Source organism: Schistocerca serialis, unplaced genomic scaffold, assembly GCF_023864345.2.
Source record: "Schistocerca serialis cubense isolate TAMUIC-IGC-003099 unplaced genomic scaffold, iqSchSeri2.2 HiC_scaffold_1237, whole genome shotgun sequence".
NCBI classification, from domain to species: domain Eukaryota; kingdom Metazoa; phylum Arthropoda; class Insecta; order Orthoptera; family Acrididae; genus Schistocerca; species Schistocerca serialis.
This window is the reverse complement of record NW_026047444.1, coordinates 62,501-75,000: the sequence shown is the minus strand read 5'-3', so window position 1 is coordinate 75,000 and position 12,500 is coordinate 62,501. Positions and strand designations below refer to the sequence as shown.

At 52.1% G+C, this 12,500-nt stretch overlaps 2 non-coding genes and 1 pseudogene across 2 annotated transcripts; all 3 read left to right on the top strand.

Annotated features, from left to right (window-relative positions):
* Positions 1-4,663: 4,663 nt before the first annotated feature.
* Positions 4,664-6,572, top strand: LOC126436494 (small subunit ribosomal RNA). The gene has a single exon (XR_007580708.1). It is a non-coding gene; the product is annotated as a small subunit ribosomal RNA (ribosomal RNA).
* Positions 6,573-6,925: 353 nt separating this feature from the next.
* Positions 6,926-7,080, top strand: LOC126436485 (5.8S ribosomal RNA). The gene has a single exon (XR_007580700.1). It is a non-coding gene; the product is annotated as a 5.8S ribosomal RNA (ribosomal RNA).
* A 188-nt stretch (positions 7,081-7,268) lies between these two features.
* LOC126436511 (large subunit ribosomal RNA) lies at positions 7,269-10,622 on the top strand (annotated as a pseudogene).
* The last annotated feature ends 1,878 nt before the right edge of the window (positions 10,623-12,500 follow it).

Sequence of the window (12,500 nt, the reverse complement as noted above, 5' to 3'; positions counted from 1 at the left end):
GTACCACGTACAAGCTACAGACGCGATCGCATTGCTCACTGTACTGATTCCCATGCCGAGCGATCAGCTAGGAAGCGCCCCATCCATGTCGGTACCCGTGGGCGTCGCACTCGCAGTCACAAAAAACGCTGGGCAAATATATTTCTCGGAAGAGTAACGACAGTCCGAGCCTCCTGCGTGGGAAGAGTCTTTCTAGGCCCTGACCCACGGGAAGGGTTTAGCTTCCCCCATCCCGGACATTTGAAGTCGTCACACTACCGGTATTGACTAATAGACTGATTGCTGATAATCACTAGCCATACACTGGGGGAAACGGCCGACAGGGGCAGCAACATAGTGGAGCCGCAGTGTCACTAATGTACAGAGATAGAACAGTTTCGACTGGAACCAGAGTAACCGTATACACGGCACTGATTAGTAATAGATGCAGAGCCATCAGAATACAGATAATATATACAACCGTCCCTATACATGCTGAAAGACTCTGCACACAATGAGAACCACACGTCAGCCAGACACTATCACACACTACTCTCTGCCTCTAACAGGCACACACACAATATCTAACCACCAGCATGGAAGAACATCCGGTGCATCCTCTCCGCCACATTACACAATCCACACTATCATAACCAGACCGGGAGGTCCACCCACAAAACAGAATATCCCACCCTTCCGACATCCGCCATTGCTCAGTTAAGCCACGAACACCCACACATGTCCTACACAGGGGTGCACCCAACATCACAATACTGCCTCCTGTCACAGTACACAAACAATGGCAGGAATGAAAGACACACATCTGCCATAACCTTGGAATCGGAGCGCCGCCTGTCATGAGCCACAAGTGCATCCTGACGTGACAAATCGGATGATCCCGCAGGCATGCACTTACGATAATCACTATCAACGAACCTGCCGCCCCCCCCCCCCCAAATACACCTTTCCCTACAACAATGTGTACCTTAACCTAAGCGATATTGTACCTTAACCTCAGCTATATCGTACCTTAACCTAACCCACATTGCGCCTTAACCTAACCTACGTTGTACCTTAACCTACGTTGTACCTTAACCTAACCTACGTTGTACCTTAACCTAACCTACGTTGTACCTTAACCTAACCTACGTTGTACCTTAACCTAACCTACGTTGTGCCTTAACCTAACCTATGTTGTGCCTTAACCTAACCTATGTTGTGCCTTAACCTAACCTATGTTGTGCCTTAACCTAACCTATGTTGTGCCTTAACCTAACCTATGTTGTGCCTTAACCTAACCTATGTTGTGCCTTAACCTAACCTATGTTGTGCCTTAACCTAACCTATGTTGTGCCTTAACCTAACATATGTTGTGCCTTAACCTAACCTATGTTGTGCCTTAACCTAACCTACGTTGTGCCTTAACCTAACCTATGTTGTGCCTTAACCTAACCTATGTTGTGCCCTAACCTAACCTATGTTGTGCCTTAACCTAACCTATGTTGTGCCTTAACCTAACCTATGTTGTGCCTTAACCTAACCTATGTTGTGCCTTAACCTAACCTATGTTGTGCCTTAACCTAACCCATGTTGTGCCTTAACCTAACCCATGTTGTGCCTTAACCTAACCCATGTTGTGCCTTAACCTAACCCATGTTGTGCCTTAACCTAACCCATGTTGTGCCTTAACCTAACCCATGTTGTGCCTTAACCTAACCCATGTTGTGCCTTAACCTAACCCATGTTGTGCCTTAACCTAACCCATGTTGTGCCTTAACCTAACCCATATTGTACCTTAACCTAACCCATATTGTACCTTAACCTAACCCATATTGTACCTTAACCTAACCCATATTGTACCTTAACCTAACCTAATTTGTGCCTCAACGTAACCTAATTTGTGCCTCAACGTAACCTAATTTGTGCCTCAACGTAACCTAATTTGTGCCTCAACGTAACCCATGTTGTGCCTCAACGTAACCCATGTTGTGCCTCAACGTAACCCATGTTGTGCCTCAACGTAACCCATGTTGTGCCTCAACGTAACCCATGTTGTGCCTCAACGTAACCCATGTTGTGCCTCAACGTAACCCATGTTGTGCCTCAACGTAACCCATGTTGTGCCTCAACGTAACCCATGTTGTGCCTCAACGTAACCCATGTTGTGCCTCAACGTAACCCATGTTGTGCCTCAACGTAACCCATGTTGTGCCTCAACGTAACCCATGTTGTGCCTCAACGTAACCCATGTTGTGCCTCAACGTAACCCATGTTGTGCCTTAACGTAACCCATGTTGTGCCTTAACGTAACCCATGTTGTGCCTTAACGTAACCCATGTTGTGCCTTAACGTAACCCATGTTGTGCCTTAACGTAACCCATGTTGTGCCTTAACGTAACCCATGTTGTGCCTTAACGTAACCCATGTTGTGCCTTAACGTAACCCATGTTGTGCCTTAACGTAACCCATGTTGTGCCTTAACGTAACCCAATTTGTGCTTTAACGTAACCTAATTTGTGCTTTAACGTAACCTAATTTGTGCTTTAACGTAACCTAATTTGTGCTTTAACGTAACCTAATTTGTGCTTTAACGTAACCTAATTTGTGCTTTAACGTAACCTAATTTGTGCTTTAACGTAACCTAATTTGTGCTTTAACGTAACCTAATTTGTGCTTTAACGTAACCTAATTTGTGCTTTAACGTAACCTAATTTGTGCTTTAACGTAACCTAATTTGTGCTTTAACGTAACCTAATTTGTGCTTTAACGTAACCTAATTTGTGCTTTAACGTAACCTAATTTGTGCTTTAACGTAACCCATGTTGTGCCTTAACCTAACCTATATTGCGCCTTAACCTGACGCACGTTGTCGCTGAACCTGCTCTGTAATTGTTATGCAACTCGTTAAATTAGTGTAGTGTTGCCTAACCGCAACCCTCGCAATATAGTTCGCTATTCGCACTGCCCGGTCCCCTGTGTATCGCGTCATGTTAAACACCTTGCAGGTGTTGCTGACTTTCCACATGCTCCTGCTATACACTGTAATGTGGATAGCAGCAGGACGTACATGCCCCCCCCCCCCTTCCCCCCTGCCTTCGCAAGCTGGTCGTTGAGAAGTTTGCATGTTCAATGCCCTTCGCATGCCGACGTACTCAGCCTACGTTGTGGTACGGCCTGTCACCTGTCCGCCGATGTACGCAAAACCCACAAACTGTACTGCACATTGGTCCGTATGTACTGAATGATACATCGTGGCACATGTGTGACCGTACGACGACTGCGCCTAGCAACGGCAGACCATACAGTCCAAATATTGTGCACGCAGCTACGTGTCGTCTCCCTATAAGAGCTGGATTGCAGTGTGGTACGCCATTCAGACGTGTGGGAGGAACGGACGCCCTGGATGGCGATCAGCATGAGCAGTCTGTTGATGTAGTGGAGCGTGTATTCGGACGTAGTCGTCTCTTCTCACACACCGTGATAGCATGTTGCACCGCGTTCCACATCTGCGACATCCTGCAGAGGCCGGCTGACAGTCGTTCGCGCAATGGACACCGCATACGTACGGGGGCTACCTTCCACGTGTTCTCGAGGCGTGCACATGTTGTTGCGTCTATGTGGGCAGACGTAGTGTGTTGTGACACCTGACACAGGCATGCAATACTCGTTGCAAATGGCGATGGACGTCTACGTTTGCTGGTGACGTTACGCAAATGAACAACAGGTAACCCGTTGTGGTGCGGTTGTTCTCGCTAGAGGTGAATCAGTGTTGGCGACGATCGGTCGAGCTATTAACCGGTTGTTTCAGGGATACCCACCATGCCCACGAACGTGAAAGGGGACCCACCATGCCCACGAACGTGAAAGGGGATCTGGGTGTGAGGCGATACGCGGCGGTGGCTGGGTGGGACCGTCCCCGGCCGGTGAGGGGGGGCCGCCCGGCGTGCTGGCAGCGCGGTGCGTGGGCGCACGCGCTACAGCCGGCTGGTGGGGGCGGCCAGTGGCAGGCGCGCCGGCCGACGGACGCGGCAGGCGGCGCAGCTGCGCGCCGGCGCCCCCTGCTCGCGGCGCCTTGCGGCCAAAGCAGGTCCTCGCGGGCCCGGTGCGAAGCGCGGTGGCCATCTGCAGTGTGCTGGTCCGATTGAGGACTGTGTGCGCTGAGGATGCGCCGCCGCCCGGCGCTCGGCGCCGCGACGCCGTCTGCTGCTCGGTCGCCCCAGCGGTTCTCGCAGGTGGTTTGTATCGCAGCTGTGCGGACGTGTTGGCGCGTGCGCTGTGCTGGGAGAGTTCGCTTCGGCACCCAAGTGGGGCTTTTGTCCTTCTGTGGCGCTGGCGTTGGAGCTGCCGGTCACCGTAGGTGGCGCGTGTTGTCTCCCGCCGGCAATGCCACGACAGCACGCTCCCGGGCCTCTGTCGGCAGCGGCAAGCTCAGTTGGGAGCACGGGTGGTCGCACCTAAAGCGTCTACTCGCCTAACTCCGGGCGATTGCGCCTCTCTCGAACCCGACCAAGTACTTAGGACGGCGCTGCGCGCCGCCGGGACCTGAGAGGGTTTCGAGGTGTGTTGTGCAGGGGAGCTCAGCCTCCTCCTGTTTGCAGAATAATTGAGCGGACGCTTGCGTGTTCGCGCGGGCCCCCGGGACACACTCCCGGGCGGCCGGCTGCTCAGCTCTAGTTGACGCAGCTCCCTGGTTGATCCTGCCAGTAGTCATATGCTTGTCTCAAAGATTAAGCCATGCATGTCTCAGTACAAGCCGCATTAAGGTGAAACCGCGAATGGCTCATTAAATCAGTTATGGTTCCTTAGATCGTACCCACGTTACTTGGATAACTGTGGTAATTCTAGAGCTAATACATGCAAACAGAGTCCCGACCAGAGATGGAAGGGACGCTTTTATTAGATCAAAACCAATCGGTCGGCTCGTCCGGTCCGTTTGCCTTGGTGACTCTGAATAACTTTGGGCTGATCGCACGGTCCTCGTACCGGCGACGCATCTTTCAAATGTCTGCCTTATCAACTGTCGATGGTAGGTTCTGCGCCTACCATGGTTGTAACGGGTAACGGGGAATCAGGGTTCGATTCCGGAGAGGGAGCCTGAGAAACGGCTACCACATCCAAGGAAGGCAGCAGGCGCGCAAATTACCCACTCCCGGCACGGGGAGGTAGTGACGAAAAATAACGATACGGGACTCATCCGAGGCCCCGTAATCGGAATGAGTACACTTTAAATCCTTTAACGAGTATCTATTGGAGGGCAAGTCTGGTGCCAGCAGCCGCGGTAATTCCAGCTCCAATAGCGTATATTAAAGTTGTTGCGGTTAAAAAGCTCGTAGTTGGATTTGTGTCCCACGCTGTTGGTTCACCGCCCGTCGGTGTTTAACTGGCATGTATCGTGGGACGTCCTGCCGGTGGGGCGAGCCGAAGGCGTGCGACCGCCTCGTGCGTGCTCGTGCGTCCCGAGGCGGACCCCGTTGAAATCCTACCAGGGTGCTCTTTATTGAGTGTCTCGGTGGGCCGGCACGTTTACTTTGAACAAATTAGAGTGCTTAAAGCAGGCAAGCCCGCCTGAATACTGTGTGCATGGAATAATGGAATAGGACCTCGGTTCTATTTTGTTGGTTTTCGGAACCCGAGGTAATGATTAATAGGGACAGGCGGGGGCATTCGTATTGCGACGTTAGAGGTGAAATTCTTGGATCGTCGCAAGACGAACAGAAGCGAAAGCATTTGCCAAGTATGTTTTCATTAATCAAGAACGAAAGTTAGAGGTTCGAAGGCGATCAGATACCGCCCTAGTTCTAACCATAAACGATGCCAGCCAGCGATCCGCCGCAGTTCCTCCGATGACTCGGCGGGCAGCCTCCGGGAAACCAAAGCTTTTGGGTTCCGGGGGAAGTATGGTTGCAAAGCTGAAACTTAAAGGAATTGACGGAAGGGCACCACCAGGAGTGGAGCCTGCGGCTTAATTTGACTCAACACGGGAAACCTCACCAGGCCCGGACACCGGAAGGATTGACAGATTGATAGCTCTTTCTTGATTCGGTGGGTGGTGGTGCATGGCCGTTCTTAGTTGGTGGAGCGATTTGTCTGGTTAATTCCGATAACGAACGAGACTCTAGCCTGCTAACTAGTCGCGTGACATCCTTCGTGCTGTCAGCGATTACTTTTCTTCTTAGAGGGACAGGCGGCTTCTAGCCGCACGAGATTGAGCAATAACAGGTCTGTGATGCCCTTAGATGTTCTGGGCCGCACGCGCGCTACACTGAAGGAATCAGCGTGTCTTCCTAGGCCGAAAGGTCGGGGTAACCCGCTGAACCTCCTTCGTGCTAGGGATTGGGGCTTGCAATTGTTCCCCATGAACGAGGAATTCCCAGTAAGCGCGAGTCATAAGCTCGCGTTGATTACGTCCCTGCCCTTTGTACACACCGCCCGTCGCTACTACCGATTGAATGATTTAGTGAGGTCTTCGGACTGGTACGCGGCATTGACTCTGTCGTTGCCGATGCTACCGGAAAGATGACCAAACTTGATCATTTAGAGGAAGTAAAAGTCGTAACAAGGTTTCCGTAGGTGAACCTGCGGAAGGATCATTACCGACTAGACTGCATGTCTTTCGATGTGCGTGTCGTGTCGCGCAACACGCAGCTACCTGTACGGCTCGCAGTAGCCGTGCGCCGCGTGCGGAACCACGCGTTCGTCTCAAAACTAAAGGCAATGTTGTGTGGTACGAGCGCTGAAGCGCTGGAGCGGCTGGCCTGCGGCACCTGGCGCCTGGCGCCGGTTTTGAATGACTTTCGCCCGACTGCCTGTCCGCTCCGGTGTGGAGCCGTACGACGCCCATCGGCCGTGAGGCCGTTGGACACTGAACGCTGGAACAGGGCCGCCACACGCCTCAGTCCCGCCTATGCAACTGTCTCGAAAGAGATGGTGGAAACTATGAAAAGATCACCCAGGACGGTGGATCACTCGGCTCGTGGGTCGATGAAGAACGCAGCAAATTGCGCGTCGACATGTGAACTGCAGGACACATGAACATCGACGTTTCGAACGCACATTGCGGTCCATGGATTCCGTTCCCGGGCCACGTCTGGCTGAGTGTCGGCTACGTATACTGAAGCGCGCGGCGTTTGCCCCGCTTCGCAGACCTGGGAGTGTCGTGGCCGCCTGTGGGGCCGGCCGCGTCTCCTTAAACGTGCGATGCGCGCCCGTCGCCTGGCGGTTCGCATACCGGTACTTACTCGGTAGCGTGCACAGCCGGCTGGCGGTGTGGCGTGCGACACCTCGTACAACGACCTCAGAGCAGGCGAGACTACCCGCTGAATTTAAGCATATTACTAAGCGGAGGAAAAGAAACTAACAAGGATTCCCCCAGTAGCGGCGAGCGAACAGGGAAGAGTCCAGCACCGAACCCCGCAGGCTGCCGCCTGTCGTGGCATGTGGTGTTTGGGAGGGTCCACTACCCCGACGCCTCGCGCCGAGCCCAAGTCCAACTTGAATGAGGCCACGGCCCGTAGAGGGTGCCAGGCCCGTAGCGGCCGGTGCGAGCGTCGGCGGGACCTCTCCTTCGAGTCGGGTTGCTTGAGAGTGCAGCTCCAAGTGGGTGGTAAACTCCATCTGAGACTAAATATGACCACGAGACCGATAGCGAACAAGTACCGTGAGGGAAAGTTGAAAAGAACTTTGAAGAGAGAGTTCAAAAGTACGTGAAACCGTTCTGGGGTAAACGTGAGAAGTCCGAAAGGTCGAACGGGTGAGATTCACGCCCATCCGGCCACTGGCCTCCGCCCTCGGCAGATGGGGCCGGCCGCCCGCGCGGAGCAATCCGCGGCGGGGTCGTGTCCGGTTGCCTTTCCACTCGCCGCGGGGTGGGGCCGTTCCGGTGTGCGGTGGGCCGCACTTCTCCCCTAGTAGGACGTCGCGACCCGCTGGGTGCCGGCCTACGGCCCGGGTGCGCAGCCTGTCCTTCCGCGGGCCTCGGTTCGCGTCTGTTGGGCAGAGCCCCGGTGTCCTGGCTGGCTGCCCGGCGGTATATCTGGAGGAGTCGATTCGCCCCTTTGGGCGCTCGGGCTCCCGGCAAGCGCGCGCGGTTCTTCCCGGATGACGGACCTACCTGGCCCGGCCCCGGACCCGCGCCGCTGTTGGCTCGGGATGCTCTCGGGCGGAATAATCGCTCCCGTCAGCGGCGCTTCAGCTTTGGACAATTTCACGACCCGTCTTGAAACACGGACCAAGGAGTCTAACATGTGCGCGAGTCATTGGGCTGTACGAAACCTAAAGGCGTAATGAAAGTGAAGGTCTCGCCTTGCGCGGGCCGAGGGAGGATGGGGCTTCCCCGCCCTTCACGGGGCGGCGGCCTCCGCACTCCCGGGGCGTCTCGTCCTCATTGCGAGGTGAGGCGCACCTAGAGCGTACACGTTGGGACCCGAAAGATGGTGAACTATGCCTGGCCAGGACGAAGTCAGGGGAAACCCTGATGGAGGTCCGTAGCGATTCTGACGTGCAAATCGATCGTCGGAGCTGGGTATAGGGGCGAAAGACTAATCGAACCATCTAGTAGCTGGTTCCCTCCGAAGTTTCCCTCAGGATAGCTGGTGCTCGTACGAGTCTCATCCGGTAAAGCGAATGATTAGAGGCCTTGGGGCCGAAACGACCTCAACCTATTCTCAAACTTTAAATGGGTGAGATCTCCGGCTTGCTTGATATGCTGAAGCCGCGAGCAAACGACTCGGATCGGAGTGCCAAGTGGGCCACTTTTGGTAAGCAGAACTGGCGCTGTGGGATGAACCAAACGCCGAGTTAAGGCGCCCGAATCGACGCTCATGGGAAACCATGAAAGGCGTTGGTTGCTTAAGACAGCAGGACGGTGGCCATGGAAGTCGGAATCCGCTAAGGAGTGTGTAACAACTCACCTGCCGAAGCAACTAGCCCTGAAAATGGATGGCGCTGAAGCGTCGTGCCTATACTCGGCCGTCAGTCTGGCAGTCATGGCCGGTCCTTGCGGCCGGCCGCGAAGCCCTGACGAGTAGGAGGGTCGCGGCGGTGGGCGCAGAAGGGTCTGGGCGTGAGCCTGCCTGGAGCCGCCGTCGGTGCAGATCTTGGTGGTAGTAGCAAATACTCCAGCGAGGCCCTGGAGGGCTGACGCGGAGAAGGGTTTCGTGTGAACAGCCGTTGCACACGAGTCAGTCGATCCTAAGCCCTAGGAGAAATCCGATGTTGATGGGGGCCGTCATAGCATGATGCACTTTGTGCTGGCCCCCGTTGGGCGAAAGGGAATCCGGTTCCTATTCCGGAACCCGGCAGCGGAACCGATACAAGTCGGGCCCCTCTTTTAGAGATGCTCGTCGGGGTAACCCAAAAGGACCCGGAGACGCCGTCGGGAGATCGGGGAAGAGTTTTCTTTTCTGCATGAGCGTTCGAGTTCCCTGGAATCCTCTAGCAGGGAGATAGGGTTTGGAACGCGAAGAGCACCGCAGTTGCGGCGGTGTCCCGATCTTCCCCTCGGACCTTGAAAATCCGGGAGAGGGCCACGTGGAGGTGTCGCGCCGGTTCGTACCCATATCCGCAGCAGGTCTCCAAGGTGAAGAGCCTCTAGTCGATAGAATAATGTAGGTAAGGGAAGTCGGCAAATTGGATCCGTAACTTCGGGATAAGGATTGGCTCTGAGGATCGGGGCGTGTCGGGCTTGGTCGGGAAGTGGGTCAGCGCTAACGTGCCGGGCCTGGGCGAGGTGAGTGCCGTAGGGGTGCCGGTAAGTGCGGGCGTTTAGCGCGGGCGTGGTCTGCTCTCGCCGTTGGTCGGCCTCGTGCTGGCCGGCGGTGCAGGATGCGCGCGCCTGCGCGGCGTTCGCGCCCCGGTGCTTCAACCTGCGTGCAGGATCCGAGCTCGGTCCCGTGCCTTGGCCTCCCACGGATCTTCCTTGCTGCGAGGCCGCGTCCGCCTTAGCGTGCTCCTCCGGGGGCGCGCGGGTGCGCGGATTCTCTTCGGCCGCCATTCAACGATCAACTCAGAACTGGCACGGACTGGGGGAATCCGACTGTCTAATTAAAACAAAGCATTGCGATGGCCCTAGCGGGTGTTGACGCAATGTGATTTCTGCCCAGTGCTCTGAATGTCAACGTGAAGAAATTCAAGCAAGCGCGGGTAAACGGCGGGAGTAACTATGACTCTCTTAAGGTAGCCAAATGCCTCGTCATCTAATTAGTGACGCGCATGAATGGATTAACGAGATTCCCGCTGTCCCTATCTACAAGTGACAAGGATAGCGATACAAAACAAATAGACCCTTATCTAATATATTCAGATCTGGAAGAGAATTATAGGCTCTCTAGGTTGGAAGATATGAGTGTTCTTGTTGTGGCCCTTAGACATATTATTAGAGAAGGACATCCAAAAGGGAAGACCATTGGTTTTCCATATCCAGGAACTGCGGATAGATTGTTTCTGCGATGTAATAACTTACCTACAGATATGGAAGAACTAAGCGAGTTACTTAATCGCGCATATACTCGACGTAGCGAAAAATTTAATAAAGAAGATCTTTACAGAGAGTTTGTAGAATGTTATGGAAGAACCGTTTATGAGTATGACAAGACTGGAGTTAAGTTCTACAACCATATTCGACAACCTTAATGTCAAATAGGAATTCTGGGATAAGAGTTGCTCAGATTAATGCAATGCGTAGTATCACAGTCATGTCCGAGATCTGGAAGGTTGCAGAGGATCGAAGTTTGGATGTTTTATGCATTCAAGAACCGTATACCAAAAATGGTAAGCTTGTTCATAGTCCAGTTAGTGCTAGGGCAATTATGTGTGGAGAAAATCCTATGACGGTTACTGTGGTATTAAAAAGGGAGATTTTGCTTACAGCAATCTCTCAGGTAAATGACGAGCATTCCATCACGGTGGAGTTAACATCACCCGAGGGAGTATTCTTACTTACTAATTCGTATTTTCAGTATGCACATGAGATACAACCATACATAGATAGATTGAAAAGAGCCAAAGAGGTTGGAGGGAATAGATTCCATATCTTCACAATAGATGCCAATGCGAAATCGATACTTTGGAATAGCATAGAGACTGATGAGAGAGGAGTGGAATTGCAGGATGCAATTGGGGAACTCAATTTAATAGTGATGAATAGACCTGGCTTCCCATATACATATCAAAATAGAGCAGGCGCGAAATCGAATATAGATGTGACGTTGGCTAGCGAAAGTGTTTTAAGTAGGATACAAGGCTGGCAGGTGTTGAATAGGGTAACGGTAAGCGATCACAATATGATTACATTCCAAATTACAAGGACATCTGACATGAATAGAAATGAAGATTTTTCTGGAACCATTTTTGATTTTAAGAGAGCTGATTGGGAAGGTATGAGGGAAGAGTTACAGCTACAAGTACCAATAGGAAATGGCTTTGATATTGATGAGGCGGCTGAAAAGATACAGAACCAAATTCAAAATCTCATGAATTCCTTCATACCTAGACGATCCTATTTTCGTCAGTCAAGGGTCCCTTGGAGCTCCACATTAACAGAATTGAGAAGATGTGTACGACGTGCTCGAAGAGCATATCAAAGGGCACTGGGTGATAGAGAGAGACAAAGAAGGCTGCAAAACTACAGAGAACTGAAAGGAAACTATAAACAAGAACTAATAAATACCAGAATAAAGCACTGGGAAAACTTTGTTAAAAGACAATTTGAAACTAATGTATGGGGACTGCCATATAAGATTATTAGTGAAAAAATTAAGACACCACTTATCATGTCTACGCTCCAGAAGCCGGATGGAACGACAACAATAGGTTGGCGGGACTCAGCTCACTACTTATTGGAAGCTCTGCTACCAAGTGATAATCCAAATTCAGATAATGAATACCAGTCGCTTTTGAGACTAAAAATGGAAGAAGACTATCCAGATGAGGGTGTGGTTATTCCGTTTGCACAGGAGGAGGTGGGCAATGCCATTGATTCCTTGAAGAAAAATAAATCTCCTGGAATAGATAAAATAACTACAGAAACACTACAGAACCTTAAAATGCTAATTGTACCGTATTTGACAGCCTTGCTGAATGAGTGTCTCCTGCAAGGAAGGGTACCGAAGGTGTGGAAGGTTGCTGAGGCAATTATTATCAAAAAGGGTGAGGATAGAGATCCTAAACTTGCGAAGAGCTACCGCCCAATATGTCTGCTGAACACTATGGGGAAGGTCCAGGAACGACTCTTATGTGGACGCTTACGCGACCACAGGGAGCTTCTTGGCCTTCACCAGTGCCAGTATGGTTTCCGACCAGGTAAATCTATAGATGACGCAGTCAACCAGGCACTAGGAATGGTCTCCAATACATTGGCGAAATATGTAATCGGCGTGACAATTGATATACAAGGTGCATTTGACAATCTTTTTTGGCCCTCCCTGTTTGCTAGATTACGTGAATTGAGAACCCCCAAGTGTCTGTATTTGAGCTTGCTTGATTATTGTAAAGATCGAACAGTAAAGTGGACCGCGCCAGAACAT